The sequence below is a fragment of the Procambarus clarkii genome, chromosome 49, assembly GCF_040958095.1.
Source record: "Procambarus clarkii isolate CNS0578487 chromosome 49, FALCON_Pclarkii_2.0, whole genome shotgun sequence".
In the NCBI taxonomy this organism is placed as follows: Eukaryota; Metazoa; Arthropoda; class Malacostraca; order Decapoda; family Cambaridae; genus Procambarus; species Procambarus clarkii.
Genome location: NC_091198.1, coordinates 27,162,279 through 27,184,076, shown reverse-complemented (window position 1 = coordinate 27,184,076; position 21,798 = coordinate 27,162,279). Strand labels below are relative to the sequence as shown.

General features: G+C 41.0%; 1 long non-coding RNA gene across 1 annotated transcript in view; it reads left to right on the top strand.

The window, feature by feature from the left end:
• The window catches only part of LOC138351237 (uncharacterized), a 96,148-nt gene that overhangs the window by 10,184 nt on the left and 64,166 nt on the right, over nucleotides 1-21,798 (top strand). The window contains exon 3 of the long non-coding RNA XR_011222382.1: nucleotides 7,603-7,709. This is a non-coding gene — a long non-coding RNA (uncharacterized lncRNA). The remainder of the gene's footprint in view (nucleotides 1-7,602; nucleotides 7,710-21,798) is intronic.

Genomic DNA, 21,798 nt, shown 5'->3' with positions numbered 1-21,798 from the left:
ATCCCTTAATTACCTGACCAACACTCGTCAGGTATAATGTCTTGTGTAGTGGCCACCCGCCACACACTACCACCTGCGTTAACATACTTCAACGCTAATGTCTACAATACACCCGGTGTTACAACAACCAGTAACGCTACACATGCTACACCTTGGCGCTACAATCCCAACAATGTCATGCACTATACTACATCCATAATATCAACAGTCAAAACATGCACAATTCACTACAGTAAATAATATGCATTACGCTGGCGTTTAATAAGCCACTACATGTGCGTTACACTACACACCCCGGCGTACAAACGCCAATACACAACCATGCACTACACTTGGCGTCCAAACACCAATACACAATCATGCACTACTCCCGGCGCCACACACCCCCACCAACGGGACATGCTCCCCGTGTCCCAAGGTAACACTCTCCATAATCCTACCTGTACCCACAAAAAATTTCCATGGACCTTTTCACGGTACACTAGACGTCGAACCCCAGACGTCAAATTATGCGTCGCTCGCTATGCCAAGGTGTCCATAATTCACTGCGCCTATTTTCTGTATCTACACCTGACAACGCCGGAACTCGCACAGTACTTTAGGTAATATTTCATTATCCTTAAAATATTCGATTTACACGTTACATGAAATTTAATTAACTTTAAATTACGTAGTTTTCATGCTTAATTTCACCTTAGCAACGGTTTCTCACTATTTCCGCCTTACCAACGATATAAAACAAGCTCCAAGGTGCGGCTCGCTTGGCCCACCCATCGCTTGGCCTGCACATGGCTCACGCTGGCCCACATTCACCCTCGCTAGTTTACCTCGCCACGCTGTATAATCCGCACTACGAACACTGTATAATCCGCACTACGAATACTGTATAATCCGCACTACGAACACTGTATAATCCGCACTACGAACACTGCACTTGTTTTGGATCCCGATGCTTCAGTGGTCCAGACTTGCCTCTTAGCCGTCTCTCGTTGCGGGAATATGGAAAGAAAGAAATAAACCCCACATGTGCCCCACAATGGCCTAGTCCCTTTTATTACCTAACTCCTGTGACCTGGTCTCACCTGACCCATCTTTCCTCCGTCTAGTAACCACCATTCTCACCACAACCCGACGTCTACCATTTCCCGAACATTCCCTCACCAACTAAACCAGAACCACACTTCTTTCATCTCACAAAGTGTTCCAAAACCTGTTTGCGCTGCCACCAAATATGTCGTCTACCAATTCCCTAACATTCCCTCACCAACCAAACCAGGAACACTATGAGGGGACAGATGGAAGGTCTTTAAAGGCCGTCGGCTTTTGTGATTTAATTACAAAGAATAGACTCTGACAAATAATAACATATTAACATACTCTATTAGGTCAATACACTTCCAATACCCATAGACCACTTGACCTCCGCGATCACCACTCACACTCGTAACTTCCGCCTAAGTCCCTAATACGGAATGATTACTACAACGCTCCACACCCGGTTAGTCTTTCACTCAATACTCACATACTGCAGACTTAACTTGGTCACTAAAATCACATCAGGTTCTCGCATAGCTGTCTGCTACACTTCGCTGCTGCCACAAACGGAGATCCAGAGGACTTCTCAGTTCAACTCCCACAATCAGACTGACTTTAGCCAACCATGGCCTCAAACATTTCACCCCGCCTCTCAAGGAAGGTATAATCCGATTAACCTTATCCCTAAAGTGGTAACCTTGATCCTAGAAGCCTGACGAAGAATAATTCCTCTTTCCAGGAATTATTAATTTGGCTAAACAGCTTCGGTCTTAATCCATTGACCGTTCTTAGATATGTGATCCATAGTCTGTCTACTTAATATGTACTTCCAATCATCATTCGTTAAGTGTTGTAGTAATGATCCTCTAGCTAATAATTCCTACTAACTTGTGGATTACAACAACAGCACCTGTATAGTGCTGCAGTAACACTAACAACACCTGTATCGTACTGCAGTAACACTGACAGGACCTGTGTAGTGTTGCAGTAACACTGACAGGACCTATGTAGTGTTGCGGTAACACCGACAGCACCTGTGTATTGTTGCGGTAACACTGACAGCACCTGCGTAGTGTTGCAGAAACACTGACATCACCTGCATATTGCAGCAGTAACACTGACAGCAGTTATGTAAGTAAGCAGTAACCCTGATTGCACCTGTACAGTGCAGTTGTAATACTGAGAGCACCTGTATAGTGCTGCAGTAACACTGACAGCACCTGCTTAGTGCAGTGATATCAGTGATAGCGCCTGCTTAGTGTAAGGGTAACACTGACAGCACGGTGCAGTGCAGTTGTGACACTGATAGCACCTGTGTTGTGTCGTGGTAACACGGACAGTTCCCGTGTATGTAGTGCAGCGGTAACACTGACAGCACCTGTGTAGTGCAAGGACATCACTGCACGGTAGTAATGGGATAGACAACTTAGTGCCCAATTTTGGTTTTGTTTCCAGATAATAGACCCCTTAGCACTCATTTTTTTTTAAATAGACCCTTTAGTGCAATTTTTTTTGTCCATTTACTGCTGTGTTATCCGTTTAAGCACCCAATTTTTCAGAGACCAGTTTAAAATGAAAAATTTTGGAGACCAAAAACAGTTCAGTGTTCCTTATCTTTCTACAATCCTACTATCTATTCCTACTATCTTTCTTAACTACCATTATGCTTCTTTTTATCCAAAAATAGTCAACGGGAATCGTTTCATCATTTCTTAACTAAAATAACACTAATCTCAACTGAAAATAGTCAAGTGTAACTTCATTCAACAGTTTCTTAACTTACATTATACTTCATGGAGTACGAAAGTAGTCAAAGGTAATTTCTTTAAATCCTTTCTAAACTATAGTTACTCTACGAGATATCTTTGCGCATCAAATGATATCCTCATGTCATCTTTGCGCGTCAAATGATACCCTCATGTCATCTTTGTGCATCAAATGATATCCTCATGTCATCTTTGTGCATCAAATGATACCCTCATGTCATCTTTGTGCATCAAATGATACTCTCATGTCATCTTTGCGCATCAAATGATACTCTCATGTCAACTTTGTGCATCAAATGATACTCTCATGTCATCTTTGTGCATCAAATGATACTCTCATGTCATCTCTGCGCATCAAATGATACTCTCATGTCATCTTTGCGCATCAAATGATACCCTCATGTCATCTCTGTGCATCAAATGATACTCTCATGTCACCTTTATTCTCCAATGACACGCTCAAAGGCATCAAAATACTCTTCATACAGTCAAAAGATATTCTCAGACACATCAAAAGTTATTTTATCAAGGATAAAAAAGAAGCATAATCGGGTCAAGAAAGTGTTGAAAGATGATCAACATGATTATTTTTAGTTGAGAGAGGGATTATTTTAGTTAAGAAATGATGTAATGATGACGAACATGACTATTTTTAAAGTTGAATGAAGAATTATTTAAGTTAAGAAACGTTAAAAGAAAAGATTGTCTTGGTAAATTTGTTACTCTATAAAGTGCACATTTGTTTAAGAACAGTGCTGGTAAGAAATGACAAGTTGTTAAGCAGATATACATTGACATAGTTCTTGAAAATAAACCTCAGTAAATGACTTAATAAATGCTTTGTAATAAATAATTTGTAAATAGCTAAATGTATTATAACTAAATTTGCTGTGGGAATAGTAATGCGGGTGATGATATTCGACAAAGAACTAATTACTGAATGACAGAAACAATTGAACATTTGATTTTAAAGGACATATAAGAGAATGTGATGAACACAGCGAACATGTGGGGAATATGAACTTGCAGAGAGCATGAAAACGTGAAAAAGAATATGTAGAGTATACAAAAGATGAACAACGAACTTACGAAGAACAATCTGAGTACATGGAGAATATGAAAAAAGAACACAGAAAACATGGGGGGGAAAACGTAGAGAACATGAAAGAGGGTGCAAAGAACTTGGAGAAACAGGTGAAAACATGAATTGAACTTGAAGAGAACATACTGCTAGCATTTGCAGAACATGGAGAAACAGGAGAAAATATGGAAAGGCCAGTGTAGTGCAGCGGTAACACAGACGGCACCTGTGTGGTGCAGCGGTAACACAGACAGCACATGTATGGTGCAGCGGTATCACAGACAGCACCTGTATGGTGCAGTGGTATCACAGACAGCACCTGTATGGTGCAGTGGTATCACAGACAGCATCTGTGTAGTGATGCAGTAACATACAAGATTTTGGTCAGTCTGACACACATGGCTTTGGTCAGTCTGACACACATGGTTTTGGTCAGTCTGACACACAAGGTTTTGGTCAGTCTGACACACAAGGTTTTGGTCAGTGTGACATACAAGGTTTTGGTCAGTCTGACACACAAGGTTTTGGTCAGTCTGACACACAAGGTTTTGGTCAGTGTGACATACAAGGTTTTGGTCAGTCTGACACACAAGGTTTTGGTCAGTCTGACACACAAGGTTTTGGTCAGTCTGACACATAAGGGGATAGTCTAATCTGACACACAAAGGGATAGTCTAATCTGCTGCACAAAGGGGATAGGCAAATCTGACACACAAGGACAATGTCTAACATGACACAATAGGGGAAAGTCTAATCAGACACAATGTGATAGTCTGATCTAACACACACATGCGTGTTTTAGTCTGTATGTTATTCTAATGTAATATACAAGGGAAATATTCGAAGCTGACACGCAAGGGAATAGTCTTAGCTTACACACAAGAGGGATAGTCTAATGTGACACACAAGGGGATAGTTAAGGTTGACATACAAGGGGGATAGTTTAATGTGACCCACAAGGAGATGCTCTCATCTAACACAAGGGTATAATCTAATCTGACACACAAGGGGATAGTCTAATCTGCAACACAAGGAGATAGTCTAGCCTGACACACAAAAGGATAGTCTTATCTAAAACACAAGGGGATTGTCTAATCTGACTCACAAGAGGATTAGTCTAGCTTGACTCTTACAAGGGGGATAGTCTAATCTGAATCACAAGGGGATAATCTAATCTAACACACAAGGGGGTATAGTGTAAGCTGACACTCAAGGGGATAGTATAATCTAACACACACAAGGACATTGTCTAACTTGACACAATATTAGATAGTCTAATCTGACACACAATGTGACAGTCTAATCTGCTACACCAGATGTATGGCCTAATCTGCTACACCAGGTGTATGGTCTAATCTAACATACATGTGGATAGTCTAATCTAACACATAAGGAGGGATAGTCTAATCTGACACACAGTGGGAGAGTGTATTCTGACACACAAGGAGAGATTCAAGTCTGACCTCAGACAAGTAGGTGACAGGCATCACACATTAGAAACTTTCAATACACCTGACACTCACACATAAGGGACACAATCAAGTGTGACACATTTATTTTATTTATTTATTTATTTATTTATATTCAAGAAGATACATTAGGTTGTGAGGGGTCATAACATTGGTATTGTTACATTCTTGCAAAGTCACTAACACGAATAGCGTTTCGGGCAGGTCATAAAGCTAACAAATAAAGGTGAGATTATTAATAGGTATACATTGTAGCACAACTTGAGTTTACTATAATAACTACATAATAATTTATGGGAGTGTTAACACTGAAGAATTTGCTTATCTTAAATACTAAAATTGGGTGAGTGGGTAGCACAAATAACAGTTTGAGTTTGAAACATAATATAGGAAACTATGCGGATGAAGTTTGGTACTTTTAGGTTTTATTTTTGAATAAGGCATAGGTTGAACAATTTTTTAATTCAATAAGAGGTGAGTTCCATAGTCTGGGTCCTTTTATTTGTATGGAGTGTTTGCACATATTTAGTTTGACTCTGGGGATATCAAAGAGATATTTATTTCTGGTGTGGTGCTCATGGGTTCTATTACACCTACAAAGGAAAAGTTTCAGATTAAGATTAGTATATAGGAATGTAGGTTTTGTACATGTAAATAGCACAAGAGAATGTGTGGAGTGAGTTTATGTTTAGCATGTTAAGGAATTTAAACACAGAGGCTGTGTGTTGTCTGAAAACAGAGTTTGTTATAGTTCTGATAGCAGATTTTTTTCTGAGTGAATATTATTAAAGTCGAATTATTATTTCAGAGTACTTATAAATTTTAGAGTATTTATAAAATAATGGCTTGAGCTAATTTGCAGTGGTTGTATCCCGGGTACCGATACCGTATGTAAGATAGGAATAGATTAATGCGTAGTAAAATGAGAGGCGAGCATAATATCTGACTTTAGAGAGTATATTGACTGTTTTTTATACTTTTTTGGTTATGTGTTGTATGTGGGTGTTGAAGTTTAGCCTCTTGTCTATGTATAAGCCAAGGAACTTTCCTTCATTTTTATTCCTGATGTTAACATTGTCTATCTCAACTGGAATTTGATCTTTTGATTTAGTTTCAAATAAAATATTGTGCAAGGGTTAATTTTGCCAGCACTCTTATGTTTGTTTTTGCAAGGATTGCTGTGTAGTAACTACAGTAGTGATGATCAATGTGCTGGTTATTGTAAACATGTGATAGCAGATTCAATTACCGGGGTCAGTGACAGTGTGCATGCAGTGAGAGTAGAGAAGACTTCTTGAGAATATTTGTGTGACAAAAGGGGGAAAATTTGATAATTGTCTACAATATTAAAACAAATGCTGTTGAATAAAAAGTAATAATTTGGTAGTATAAAACCAAGACAGAGTACTGATAACTAATATTAGGGAGTATATAACTTCTATTTTTAATGATACAAGTAAAAATGGTTAGTTAAATATACATAAAACAACGACCTGAATAGTGGAATTGGTTGGTAATTTAGCTGTAATTTCAAGAATAAATAATGAGCTTCAAATTTGTAAGTTACTAGCATACAGCAGTTAGATACAATAAAGAAAGTAATTACATTGCAGTAAAAAACTAAATTTAGGAATTTTTACAGTAAAAATTTAAAATTATACAAATAAAGTAATATGAAAGATGAAACTAAACTGATATCTAATATTAATGAGGAAATTTATATCTCCTGGGCTTATTAATAATTTAAGTGAAGTAGTATTAGTGCGTAGTGTAAGTGTTTTTGTACTAAAGTGTAAGTACAAAATACAGATCAGAACAGTTAATATACAACTGGACTAGGATATGGAATATTGGCTGGCAAAATGAAAATGGAGTAGACGGAATGAAAATTGTATAATATTTAAAGATTGGTGATGAATGAAATTAAAATTTATACAATTAATTAACTAGGAACCAGAATACTAGATCAAGGAGCAATTACAATAAAAATTAAAATTACAAACAATAATCACAGTGAGATTACTGTGATGCTGTGATCTGAATAAACTTGAGTTTGGTCAGGTCTGACACACATATAAACATGAATTAGTCAGGTCTGACGCACATATATACATGAGTTAGTCAGGTCTGACACACATATATACATGAGTTAGTCATGTCTGACACACATATGAAGACACAAAAGGAACAATTGGTGTGAGAATGTCAGAGCATGAGGTGACATCACTGTCTGTCCGCTACTCTGTAACAGGCTGTCAGAGAGCACCGTCATCAACAGTGACACAGAGCAGTGGTACCGTTGACCTCCGTCCTGGCTCCTGGAGCGTCGTTGGAGTGGAACTGAATGAGAATGACCAGGTAGGTGACCACGACGCTCACCACCTGGGGAGGGGGAACAGCTGTCACAAGTCGTGGGAGCATTTAGATTGTTATATTAGTAACTTTGCCTTCAGCAAACAGGTACCTGGGAGTTAGACAACTGCTACTGGCTGCTTCTTGAGGAGTGTGTTAGAGATATATACATGAAGTAGACATAATAGAGAACATAACATGTCACGCTAGTAGCTTTCAAGAGATCACAGATTCAAGCTAAAGAAAAATAGGTGCCAAAAAATATTAGAAAGTGTTCTTTCCCAAACAGAGTAGTTGACGGTTGGGACAAGCTAAGTGAGAACGTGGTAGTGGACAAAACTTTCAGTAGTTTCAAAGCGTTATACAACAAAGAGTGCTGGGAAGACGAGAAACCACGAGCGTAGCTCTCATCCTGTAACTAAATTTAGGTAATTACACTTAGGTAAGCACTCACACACACACACACACACAGTATGTCCCTACTCATTAGTAGGGAGTGGCCCTACTAATGAGAAAGAATAGAATTTCAAGGAGATGGTCATCCTGGGCTGCGAGAGATTCAGAGACTACGTAACAGGCACCTTGACAATGGAAGGAACAAAAGTAGTAGTAGCAGTGATATATAACCCTCCACCAAATGACAGAAGACCCAGGCAAGAGTATGACAACAACAACACGGCAGTTAACGCTATAATTGAGAAGGCAGCCTCTGCTGCCTGTAGAAATAGATCCCATTTGCTCATAATGGGGGACTTCAATCACGGAAGGATAGACTGGGAGAACAAAGAATCGCATGGAGGTTAGGATACATGGAGAGCCAAACTAGTGGAGGTGGCGACAAGAAACTTTCTAAGCCAACATGTCAGAGAACCCACTAGGATGAGAGGAAACGATGAACCAGCGAGAGACTACCCAGTTTTCACTCTGAACGACTCCGACATAAGGGAAATCGGTTTTGAGGCCCCAGTAGAAATGAGCGACCACAGTGCACTGGTGTTTGAGTATCTGGTTGAAAAAGGATTATTGAACTCGAGGAGGGGTACTGAAATCAAAAGGCTGGCATTCCGAAAGGGAAACTATGAGGAGATAAGAAAATTCCTAACAGATGGGTTGAGAATTTTACCTAACAGATATAACATCACGCAGAAGTACAAGAAAACAGCAAGCAAGTTGTTCCAGTCCAAAAAAGAAAACTATGAAATGAAGATGAGAAACCCATAGTTTAACCAGAGATGTAGGCTAGCTAAGCAGCTAAGTAAAAGGGCGTGGAGAAACTATAAGAATAACAGGACACTTGAGAGCAGAGAAAGATACCAGAGTGCCAGGAATGAATATGTCAGGATGAGAAGAGAGGCAGAAAGACAATACGAAATGATATCGCAAGCAAGGCAAAGACTCAACCTAAATTGCTGCACAGCCACATCAGGAGAAAAAAACAGTTTTTTTTTATTATTATTTTCTACCACAGACGTGGCCACACATTTACAATGCTAACCAGCATATATACATTTTATTTTGTCCTCCATGGACAGGGTTAGAGAAGTGCTAAACATATAGTTCAAGAGTTTATTGAACACTCAACCACAGAAGGTGATTCGGTGCTTTTAAAATGCTAAGCTAACCTACATACGTAAATACATAGATACACAGATTTACGTATGCCCTACATAAAGTGTTAGATGTGTCTTTTACATAGTGTCATTAATGTACATTCACAAAGGTGAAATGTAATTCTGATTAGCTTCCATATATACTTTATACCCATACATATACATACATACACACACATATACATACATATATACACACACACATGCATTCACATACATTTGTCTCATTTACTCTGACAGGGTGAGGTAGCTGATAAAGAAACTAGTGTGCAATTAAGCACTTAATCACTGAAGGTGATGAAGGTGCTTTTACAAGCTCAGGTTATATAGTTACATCATATATATACATTGTATGATTGATATATTACATGGTCAGTCTTGGATACAAGTCCAATATATAATCAAGTGTTCCAGTACTCATATAGTAATTACAGAGTTCAGCATACCTTAGCCCAGGAGGGCGAAAGTCAGTCAATATGGAACATTCTACAATATAATGTTCAAGAGAGTGCATGTTTTCTCTTTCACAAAATTGACACATTGTGTACTCGATATTTGGGTTTTGAGAAAGCTGCCAGATACGTCTATATCCCAGGCGTATTCTGGCCTCTGAAAAAAGCAGTAAAGGAACAGGTAATGAAATTAAGGATAGGGGGCAGAAGGATTCACTAGAAACGACAAGGCAGTGTGTGAGGAACTAAATAAAAAAATCTAGGAGAGTCTTCACCTTAGAGCAAGGAGAAATTCCAGAGATAAGAGATGGAATAGTTAACTAGGAACCACTAGAAGAGTTTGTGATTACCAGTGTAAGGAAGTTTTCACTAGAGTTGGATGTGACAAAGGCTATAGGTCCAGATGGAATCTTCCCTTGGATACTAAAGGAAGGAGGAGAAGCACTATGCTTGCCACTCTCCATAGTGTATAACAAATCACTGGCAACAGGGGAACTGGCAGAAATTTGGAAAGCAGCTAATGTAGTCCCGATATACAAGAAAGGGGATAGACAGGAGGCACTGAACTACAGGCCAGTGTCCCTAACCTGCATACCATGCAAGCTAATGGAGATGATTGTGCGAAGAAAGCTACTGGAACATATAGAGCGAAAGAATTTTGTAACACAGCATCAACATCGGTTCAGGGATGGCAAGTCCTGCCTCACAGGGATAATTGAATTCTATGACCAGGCAACAAAAATCAGGCAAGAAATAGAGGGGTGGGCAGAGTGCATATTTTTGGATTGCCAGAAATTTGATACAGTACCACACAAGAGGCTAGTGAAAAAGCTGGAGATGCAAGTTGGAGTGAAAGGGAAGGTACTCCATTGGATACGGGAGTACCTAAGCAACAGAAGACAACGAGTCACTGTGAGGAGTGAGGTCTCAGATTGGCGAGACGTCACAAGTGGAGTCCCGCAGGGGTCAGTCCTTGGACCTATACTGTTTCTGGTATATGTAAATGATCTCCCAGAGGGTATAGATTCGTTTCTCTCAATATTTGCTGATGACGTAGAAATTATAAGGAGGATTGAAACAGAGGATGATAGTAGGAGGCTACAAGATGACCTAGACAGACTGAATGAATAGTTCAACAAATGGCTGCTAAAGTTCAACCTGAGTAAATGCAAAGTAATGAAACTTGGCGGTGGAAATAGGAGGCCAAACACGGGATACAGAATAGGAGATGAAGTACTTAATGAAACGGATAGAGAGAAAGATCTAGGAGTTGATATCACACCAAACCTGTCTCCAGAAGCCCACATAAAAATAATTATGTCTGCGGCATATGCAAGGCTGGCTAACATCAGAACAGCCTTCAGGTACCTGTGTAAGGAATCATTCAGAATCTTGTATACCACATATGTAAGACCAATCCTGGAGTATGTGGTCCCAGCATGGAGCCCGTACCTTGCCAAGCACAAGACGAAACTGGAAAAAGTTCAGAGGTATGCCACTAGACTAGTCCCAGAACTAAGAGGCATGAGTTACGTGGAAAGGCTGCGGGAAATGCACCTTACGACACTGGAAGACAGAAGAGTAGGAGGTGACATGATCACTACCTACAAAATCCTCAGGGGAATTGACAGGGTTGACAAGGATAAACTATTCAACACTGGTGGTACGCGAACAAGGGGACACAGGTGGAAACTGAGTACCCAAATGAGCCACAGGAACGTTAGAAAGAACTTATTCAATGTCAGAGTAGCTAACAGGTGGAATGCAGTAGGCAGTGATGTGGTGGAGGCTGACTCCATATACAGTTTTAAATGAAGATATGACAGAACCCAGTAGGCTCAGGAATCACCATTTGATTGACGGTTGAGAGCCGGGACTAAAGAGCCAAAGCTCAATCCCCGCAAGCACAACTATGTGAGTACAACTATGTGAGTACAACTAGGTGAGCATACACACACACACACACACACACACACACACACACACACACACACACACACACACACACACACACACACACACACACACACAGCCCTCCATTCTCTCCCACCCCCCTAACCTCCCCACTCTCCCCCACCCCACCTAAGCCTTCCCCTCTCCACCACTCCTCAAAACCCTCCCCTCTTCCTCAACAACCTCAGCCTTCCCTTTCCCCCCACGCCCCCCAAGCCCTCCCCACTTTATTTCCCCCTAAAACCCCCCTTTCTCCCCCATCCCCCCACCCCCCCAACCCCCTCTCACCCATCCCCCCAACCCTCCCCCCCCTCACCCACCACCCAACCCTCCCCCCTCACCCACCCCCCCAACCCTTCCCCCCTCACCCACTCCCCCTACCCTCCCCCCCTCACCCACTCCCCCTCTCACCCACTCCCCCTACCCTCCCCCTCCCCCCCTCACCCACTCCCCCTACTCTCCCCCTCCCCCCCTCACCCACTCCCCCTACCCTCCCCCTCCCCCCTACCCCCCCAAGCCCTTCCTCCTCCACCAGTCTCCCCAAACCAGTTCCTCCCAGCTCCCGCCCACCCCAGACCCCAAAGGTCCTCACCAGAGGAGAAGCAGAAGAGAGTTAGTTTCAGGGCAATGTACTCGAACATAGATGGGATCACAAGCAAGGCAAGTGAACTAAGGGAAAGAGCACAAGAAGTGAACCCAGATGTAATTGGACTCACTGAAACAAAACTCTCTGGAATCATAACGAATGCCGTGTTTCCCCAGGAGTACACAATAATAAGGAAAGAGAGGGAAGGTAGGGGAGGAGGAGGAGTGGCCCTACTCATGAGAAAGGAATGGAGTTTTAAGGAGATGGCTATCCCGGACTGTGAGGGTTTCAGAGACTACATAGCAGGCACCATGACAATGGGAGGACCAAGGATAGTAGTAGCAGTAATATATAATCCTCCACCAAATGACAGAAGACCCAGTCAAGAGTACGAAAGCAACAACATGGCAGTTAACGCTATAATTGAGAGGGCAGCCTCTTCTGCCTGTAGAAATAGATCCCACCTGCTCATCATGGGGGACTTCAATCACGGCAGGATTGATTGGGAGAACAAGGAACCGCATGGAGGCGAGGATACGTGGAGGGCCAAACTACTGGAGGTGGCGACTAGGAACTTCTTAACCCAGCATGTCAGTGAACCCAAAAGGATGAGAGGAAATAACGAACCAGCGAGACTCGACCTGGTTTTCACCCTGAACGACTCTGACATAAGAGAAATCAGTTTTGAGGACCCAGTAGGAATGAACGACCACAGTGTATTGGTGTTTGAGTACCTGATGGAAGAAGGGTTATTGAACTCGAGGAGGGATACCGAAACCAAAAGGTTAGCATACCGAAAGGGAAACTATGAGGAGATAAGAAAATGCCTAGCAGATATAGCATGGGAAACAGAGCTCAGGGAATAAACGGCCCAAGATATGATGGAATACATCACGCAAAAATGCAAGGATGCAGCAAACAAGTTTGTCCCAGTCCAAAAGGAAAACAGTGAAATGAAGATGAGAAACCCATGGTTTAATCAGAGATGTAGGCGAGCTAAGCAGCAAAGTAAAAGGGCATGGAGAAACTATAGGAATAACAGGACACTGGAGAGCAGAGAAAGATACCAGAATGACAGGAATGAATATGTTAGGATGAGAAGAGAGGCAGAAAGACAATACGAAAATGACATCGCAAGCAAGGCAAAGACTCGGCCTAAATTGCTGCATAGCCACATTAGGAGAAAAACACCAGTGAAGGAACAGGTTATGAAATTAAGGTTAGGGGCAGAAGGATTCACTACAAACGACAAGGAAGTGTGTGAGGAACTGAATAAGAAATTCCAAGAGGTCTTCACCTTAGAGCAAGGAGAAATCCCAGAGATAAGAGAGGGAATAGCTAACCAGGAACCACTGGAAGAGTTTGAGATTACCAGCGGGGAAGTAAGGAAGTGTTTACTAGAATTGGATGTGACAAAGGCTATAGGCCCAGATGGAATCTCCCCTTGGATACTAAAGGAAGGAGCAGAAGAACTGTGCCTCCCGCTCTCCATGGTGTATAACAAATCACTGGCAACAGGGGAACTGCCAAAAATTTGGAAAGCAGCTAACGTAGTCCCGATATACAAGGGGATAGACAGGAGGCACTGAATTACAGACCAGTGTCCCTAACCTGCATACCATGCAAGATGATGGAGAAGATTGTGCGAAGAAAGCTAGTGGAGCACCTGGAGCGAAAGAACTTTGTAACACAGCATCAACATGGATTCAGGGATGGCAGGTCCTGCCTCACAGGGTTACTTGAATTCTACGACCAGGCAACAAAAATAAGGCAAGAAAGAGAAGGGTGGGCAGACTGCATATTTCTGGATTGTCAGAAAGCCTTTGACACAGTGCCACACAAGAGGCTAGTGAAAAAACTGGAGATGCAGGCTGGAGTGAAAGGGAAGGTACTCCGTTGGATAAAGGAGTACCTAAGTAACAGGAGACAACGAGTCAGTGTGAGGGGTGAGGTCTCAGATTGGCGAGACGTTACGAGTGGAATACCGCAGGGGTCAGTCCTTGGACCTATACTGTTTCTGATATATGTAAATGATCTTCCAGAGGGTATAGAATCGTTTCTCTCAATGTTTGCCGATGATGCAAAAATTATGAGGAGGATTGAAACTGAGGACGATAGTAGGAGGCTACAAGATGACCTAGACAGACTGAGTGAATGGTCCAACAAATGGCTGTTGAAGTTCAACCCGAGTAAATGCAAAGTAATGAAACTAGGTGGTGGAAATAGGAGGCTAAACACAGGATACAGAATAGGAGATGAAGTACTTAATGAAACGAACAGAGAGAAAGATTTAGGAGTTGATATCACACCAAACCTGTCTCCTGAAGCCCACATAAAAAGAATAACGTCTGCGGCATATGCGAGGCTGGCTAACATCAGAATAGCGTTCAGGAACCTGTGTAAGGAATCATTCAGAATCTTGTACACCACATATGTAAGACCAATCCTGGAGTATGCGGCCCCAGCATGGAGCCCGTACCTTGTCAAGCACAAGACGAAGCTGGAAAAAGTCCAAAGGTATGCCACTAGACTAGTCCCAGAACTAAGAGGCATGAGTTACGAGGAAAGGCTGCGGGAAATGCACCTTACGACACTGGAAGACTGAAGAGTAAGGGGAGACATGATCACAACCTACAAAATCCTCAGAGGAATCGACCGGGTAAACAAGGATAAACTATTCAACACTGGTGGGACGCGAACAAGGGGACACAGGTGGAAACTGAGTACCCACATGAGCCACAGAGACGTTAGAAGGAACTTTTTCAGTGTCAGAGTAGTTAACGGATGGAATGCATTAGGCAGTGATGTGGTGGAGGTTGACTCCATACACAGTTTTAAATGTAGATATGATAGAGCCCAGTAGGCTCAGGAATCTGTACACCAGTTGATTGACAGTTGAGAGGCGGGACCAAAAAGCCAAAGCTCAACCCCCGCAAGCACAAATAGGTGAGTACAAATAGCTTAGTACACACACACACACACACACACACAAAACGGGCCTCACGGCTGAGTTGTCAGCGCTTGGGGCCGTAGTCCTAAGCCCGTGTTCGATTCCCGGTCAAGGCAGAAACAAATGGGCAGAGTTTCTTTCACCCTGATGGCTCTGTTAACCTAACAGTAAATAGGTACCTGGGAGTTAAACAGTTGTTACGGGCTGCTTCCTGTGTATGTGTGTAATTACCTAGGTGTAGTTACAGGATGAGAGCTACGCTCGTGGTGTCCCGTCTTCCCAGCACTCTTTGTCATATAACGCTTTGAAACTACTGACGGTCTTGGTCTCCACCACCTTCTCACTTAACTTCTTCCAACCATCTACCACTCTGTTTGTATTTTCTTATATTTCTTCGGCATCTGTGTTTAGCTAGTTTATATCTATGACCTCTTGTTCTTAAAGTTCTAGGTCTCAGGAAATCTTCCCTATTGATTTTATCAATTCTTGTTACTATTTTGTATGTAGTGATCATATCACCTCTTTTTCTTCTGTCTTCCAGTTTTGGCATATTTAATGCCTCTAACCTCTCCTAGTAGCTCTTGCCTTTCAGTTCTGGGAGCCACTTAGTAGCATGTCTTTGCACCTTTTCCAGTTTGTTGATGTGCTTCTTAAGATATGGGCACCACACAACCGCTGCATATTCTAGCTTTGGCCTAACAAAAGTCGTGAACAATTTCTTTAGTATATCGCCATCCATGTATTTAAAAGCAATTCTGAAGTTAGAAAACGTGGCATAGGCTCCTAGCACAATATTCTTTATGTGGTCCTCAGGTCTTCTTTCTAGAACCACCCCTAGATCTCTTTCTTTATCAGAATTCTTTAAAGATTTCTCACATAATATATAGGTTGTGTGGGGTCTATGTTCTCCTATTCCACATTCCATAACATGGCATTTATTAACATTAAATTCCATTTGCCAAGTGGTGCTCCATATACTTATTTTGTCCAGGTCATCTTGAAGGGCATGACAATCATCTAAGTTTCTTATCCTTCCTATTATCTTGGCATCATCAGCAAACATGTGCATATAGTTCTGTATACCAACTGGTAGATCATTTATGTAGACAATAAACATCACTGGTGCAAGAACTGAACCCTGTAGTACTCCACTTGTGACATTTCTCCAGTCCGATACATTGCCTCTGATCACTGCCCTCATTTTTCAATCAGTCAGAAAATTTTTCATCCATGTTAGAAGCGTACCTGTCACCCCTCCAATATTTTCCAGTTTCCAGAACAACCTCTAATGTGGAACTCTGTCAAAAACCTTTTTTAGGTCCAGATAGATGCAGTGTATGTGTGTGTGTGTGTGTGTGTGTGTGTGTGTGTGTGTGTGTGTGTGTGTGTGTGTGTGTGTGTGTGTGTGCTTGTGTAAGAGACATTTGTAGTAAACATAATAGAGAAAAAATTCATTGGTTAGAAAGGCAGGGTCCAAGAACAAATGGCCATTCATGTTTAACAAATTTGCTATATTTTTATTCAGGCATAGTTGAGGTAGTTGATAGTGGTAAGGATTGTGATGTTGTGTACCTTGACTTTAGCAAAGCTTTTGATACAGTACCACATGAAATAATGATTAGAAAGATAGAGGCTCATGGTATTGGGGGTGCTATATTAAGTTGAATTAGGGCAAGACGATACCAAAAAAAACAGAGTTAGTATAAATGGGATTAAGTCAGAGTAAGAAAATGTTGTAAGTGGAGTGCCTCAAGGCTCTGTCCTGGGGACCTCTGTTGTTTGTAATATATATAAATGATTTAGATTCGGGTTGAGTAGCAATATTTGCAAATTTGTCGATGATACAAAAATCGGTAGGGAAATTAACAAGGAAGAAGACTCACTGTCATTTCAAGTTGGTCTAAACAGGGTTTTGAAATGGTCAAAAGATTGGTAGATGCAGTTTAATGCTGCTAAATGTAAAGTTTTGAGGCTAGGTAATGATGATAGAGTTATAAGATACGAGCTAGATGGTGTTGAGATTGCGAAGTTGGGTTGCGAAAGGGATTTGGGATTATGATTAGTAAGAATTTAAAACCAAAGGATCAATGCATAAATGTTCGTAATAAGGCAAATAGGACACTCGGATTTATTAATCGATGTCGGGAAACCGACCCACACAACCACACGCACACAAATAACACAGTCTCCCCTAGTCTATACTCCCTTCAGGATGGAAAATGGGAGACTCCGTGACGTCATCGACGTCATCGAAGTCATCGTATATTTACATTATGAAGCATTGTTAATAGATTAGTTTAGTATCTAAAGTTAACAAAAAAGTAATCAATAAGAATGAATATAATTATTTACACAGTATTGTAGCTAGGTTCCCTTGTTAATGTAAAATTACTTTGAGTGAGGAACCAGAGCATATGGGCGTTGGCCGAGTAGAGGGAGGCCCGCTCCATACACACAATAACAACAAAACAGGGGACGAGCCTACCACGCTGTCTTAACTGGTGTAACAGCTAGACACCCCATTTACGTGTCAACACCAGCAACACAGCTTAACAACATCACAACAACGACTGTATCCGTCTACCAAGTATTGTATATTATTCGAGTGCACTGTTTAATATAAATAAGTAGATGGTTAAATCGTAGGACATCCCCAAATACAACGCATGTGTACCCCATTACAACCCTCACAGTTCATGTTATACCTGTAATTGATATGTTTAGGGAACTTTGATTAATTCCTTGCATCCCATACCGGTAAATTGTGAGAGGAGCTTCAAGAATCTGTGCAGACAGTTGGTTCATACACATAATTAACTAGTTTGCCAAGCCTTGTCCTTCCCACCAGCCGCCATTACGTGGCACAAAGAGGCAGGGCCACACCCATCTTGAGGCTTCACCTACACGCCTTACCAGGCCCATTCTACTGGCATAGCTAAGACATTTTAGTATAGCAGTAGTAGTAGTCATAATTACTTATAATTAAGTAGATTAGACCACCATATGTGGTACACTATATAATGAAATAACTGAAATAATAGTTTTAAAGGTAAACAATTGGTAGTTTAAGAAGGAGCCATAACAAAGTGGTTTAGGCTACCAATTGTCCCTCCCAATAGTGTGTAAGAAGATTTCAGGCAGTTTACCAGTATATACAGTCCACTTAATTAATTCTTACTTACTAAGGAAAATAAATAAGACATAACTTTATTTTATTAAATAAATTTGAAAAAGAGAGATTAGCTGCCTGGAATTTCCCCACATTATTTGGTCCTACGGAACCGGATTATTTAGTTCTTTGAACTAGATATACGTACATATAGTGCAATATTACCTACACATTATAGGAGGAAGACACTGCTATATTTTTTGCATTTTCTAGCCTAACTTTTCAATCTCATAGCAAACAGAACTTACAACAAGCACTATTATTGTTCTGACAGTACCAAAGGAACAATTGTGTTTTTTTTTTCATTTCATTACAAGAGGTTGATAAGCGGCTACTTTACTTATAAGTTACTTATAAATGTTTTTTTGTAATTATTGCATTATTATTGCCATTACTGTAACATTTACTGCATGCCACATCATTTACTACTAATTCTTGCACAAGGGAAGAACATTTTAGGCTGGTGTTGTACAGCAACCTAGTCTAATTTATTGTGCTAACCTGGTGTAAGGGTAAGAATTTTACACTTGTCTAGAGTTGAACACATATTACAACCTAGCAAGTCCATATTTTTTATGCAGTATTTAAGACAACCCGAGTTGTGTTGTCAATATGATATCAATATAACATTAGTACAATTTAACTATAATCATTTCACCTTTGAGTGTTAACCTGTGTCTCTGTACCAACCAAGAGTGATAATGATGGGCTAACTTGCGGATACCAGCATTGATACAGGTCTACCACTCAAATTATAGTGTGTATGATTTTACAGTGTATATTTAAATATAGTCTATACGACTAACAAGTACTTCCAAGATGTCTACTGTCACAAATGTCCAAATAACCCTCACAGGATTGAGGGATCATTTATCACGTCAGATTAGCACATGTGAAAACATGAGTAAACAAACTCCAGTTAACTATGTAGCATTGGAAAATTATCTTAAGCTTACACGGAACAAATATGACCGTGTGTTGCAACAAATGAAAGAATATCAAGTTTTACTACAGAATACCAGTGTTGGTGGAGAAACATTACAAGATGTTATACAAGAACATTCCGATTATGAAGATACAATGTTTACACAGTTGCAATACTTTGATGATATCATACATGCCCATAAAGCCAATATAAATATTGTAACCACAACTTCCCAGAAACAGACAGCACCAGAAGTCAAATTGCCATCACTTAGTTTACCAACTTTTTCTGGAAGAGAAGACGAGAGTTGGGACGGTTTCTGGGGCAAATTTGTCGATTCTGTGGATTCTAATGCTAATGTGCCAAAAACAACAAAGTTTACATACTTACAGAGTGTCTTGAAGGATGAAGCGTATCAGGTAGTCTGTAATCTAAATCACACAGATGATGATTATGACAATGCAGTGCAACTCCTGAAAGATAATTACGCTAAACCTGAAAGGACTATCAGAATTCTAACACAGAGACTGTTAGACATTAAACCTCCAAATAATACTGCAGTCTCACTCCAAACCTTCAGATTGGAGCTTGAGTCCATGCTCAAGGCACTTAAAAATATAGTGAACCTGGATGAGTCAGACTGGATAATACAAGTCCATATGACACGGAAATTACCCAGGGACATACTGGATAAGTTGTTTGTATTAGTAGGTAAGTCATCCTTGACTGTAAATGAGATTACAAAGGGTTTACAAACCATCATAGAACGAGAAAGAGTTAATCCAGAAGAAAAAACGACATCTAAACCTACGTCTGCTACTAATAGTAAACAACAGAGTACAAACAGTACTCCAAACAAAGCTAAGACATCTTCCCCCTCCACAAAGTGGAATCAGGGCAGTGTAGGAACATATGCAGTTGGTCCCTCCAAACCTACAGTTAACGCGTCACCCAAAACGGTGACTCCTCAAGATACTGTTAATGTCTGGAGACCATGTGTGTTTTGTGAGCAATCACATTCCATGTACAATTGCAGACGCTACCCTGATCGTGCAACACGCATAAAACGACTCAAGGAGTTACATAGATGTAGCAAGTGTATAAGGGAACATCATCCCGACAATTGCACAACAGTAATGCGCATCTGCACTAAGTGCCATAAGGGTCAACACCATACTGCACTTTGTGGGGACACAAGTATAAAGTCTCCCAAACCACAGGAGGAGGAAGGAGCTACAGCATCAGTAAAGCTTTGTACTGTGTTACCTGACATAAGTGTCTTCACAACCAGGTCTAACCATAAATCAGCTCTACCTACTGCACAATTGATCATTAGAAATGGAAAGAATAAAGCCACCGTACGTGGATTATTTGATCAAGGGTCCCAACTGACCTTTATATCCAAGGAGTTGGTAGATAAACTGAAACTTACACCTGTAGAGGAGACACGGATAAACATAAAAGGATTCCTGACTAACTCGGGAGCCCGAACTTACGGGGTAGTACGACCCACAGTACGATTAGGAGGTTATGTACGAAAGGTACCAGCACTAGTAGTAGATAGATTCCCAACAGACCTGTATATAGAAGGTCTAGGAACAACAGCCAAATTCCTGGAAGAAAAGGGAATTCCTTTGGCTGATAACATTACATCGGACAACCTTTCCAATATTGGAATCCTTATGGGATCAGATGTCTACCATAAGTTTATCATAGGAAAGGAAGATTACCACGGTATGAACGTGTTACCATCTGCAGGTGGCTATTTACTAACAGGCCCAGTATTACGGCTAAAACAACCCGCACCTGTGGATCACCAACATGCCAACACAGTAATGGTTGCATGACTAGGAGAACAGTCTCCACTGCAACTCAGAGACATTTCCGAGGATGAGCTTGATCCCCCAGTATATAAGTTATGGGACCTGGCAACTCTCGGTATTGTCCCTGAGCAACCTAGTCCAGATGATGACTGGACTTATAAACAATACCTAGACTCAGTTATCTACAAAGATAATCAGTACTGGGTCAGGTTACAATGGAAGCTGAATCACCCTCAGCTACCCATCAACTACTTCATGGCACAAAATCAATTAAGATCACAGGTGTTACGTTTACAAAGACATCCTGAGAACTTGAAGTTGTACCATGAAATAATACAGAAGCAGCTCGATGACAAATTTATCGAAGTTGTAACAAATGATAACCCAAAGGAAGGACATTATCTGCCACACCACCATGTTCAGAAGGATTCTGCGACTACCCCACTACGGATAGTATTTAATTGCAGTGCTAAGATGGGGCAGAATAGTGTTTCGTTAAATGATTGCCTTCAAACAGGCCCAAGCCTAACACAAAGGCTTTATGACGTGCTGTTAAAGTTTCGTATAGGGACTTATGCATATACGGCCGACATTAGCAAGGCATTCCTTAGGGTAGGTCTTCAAGAA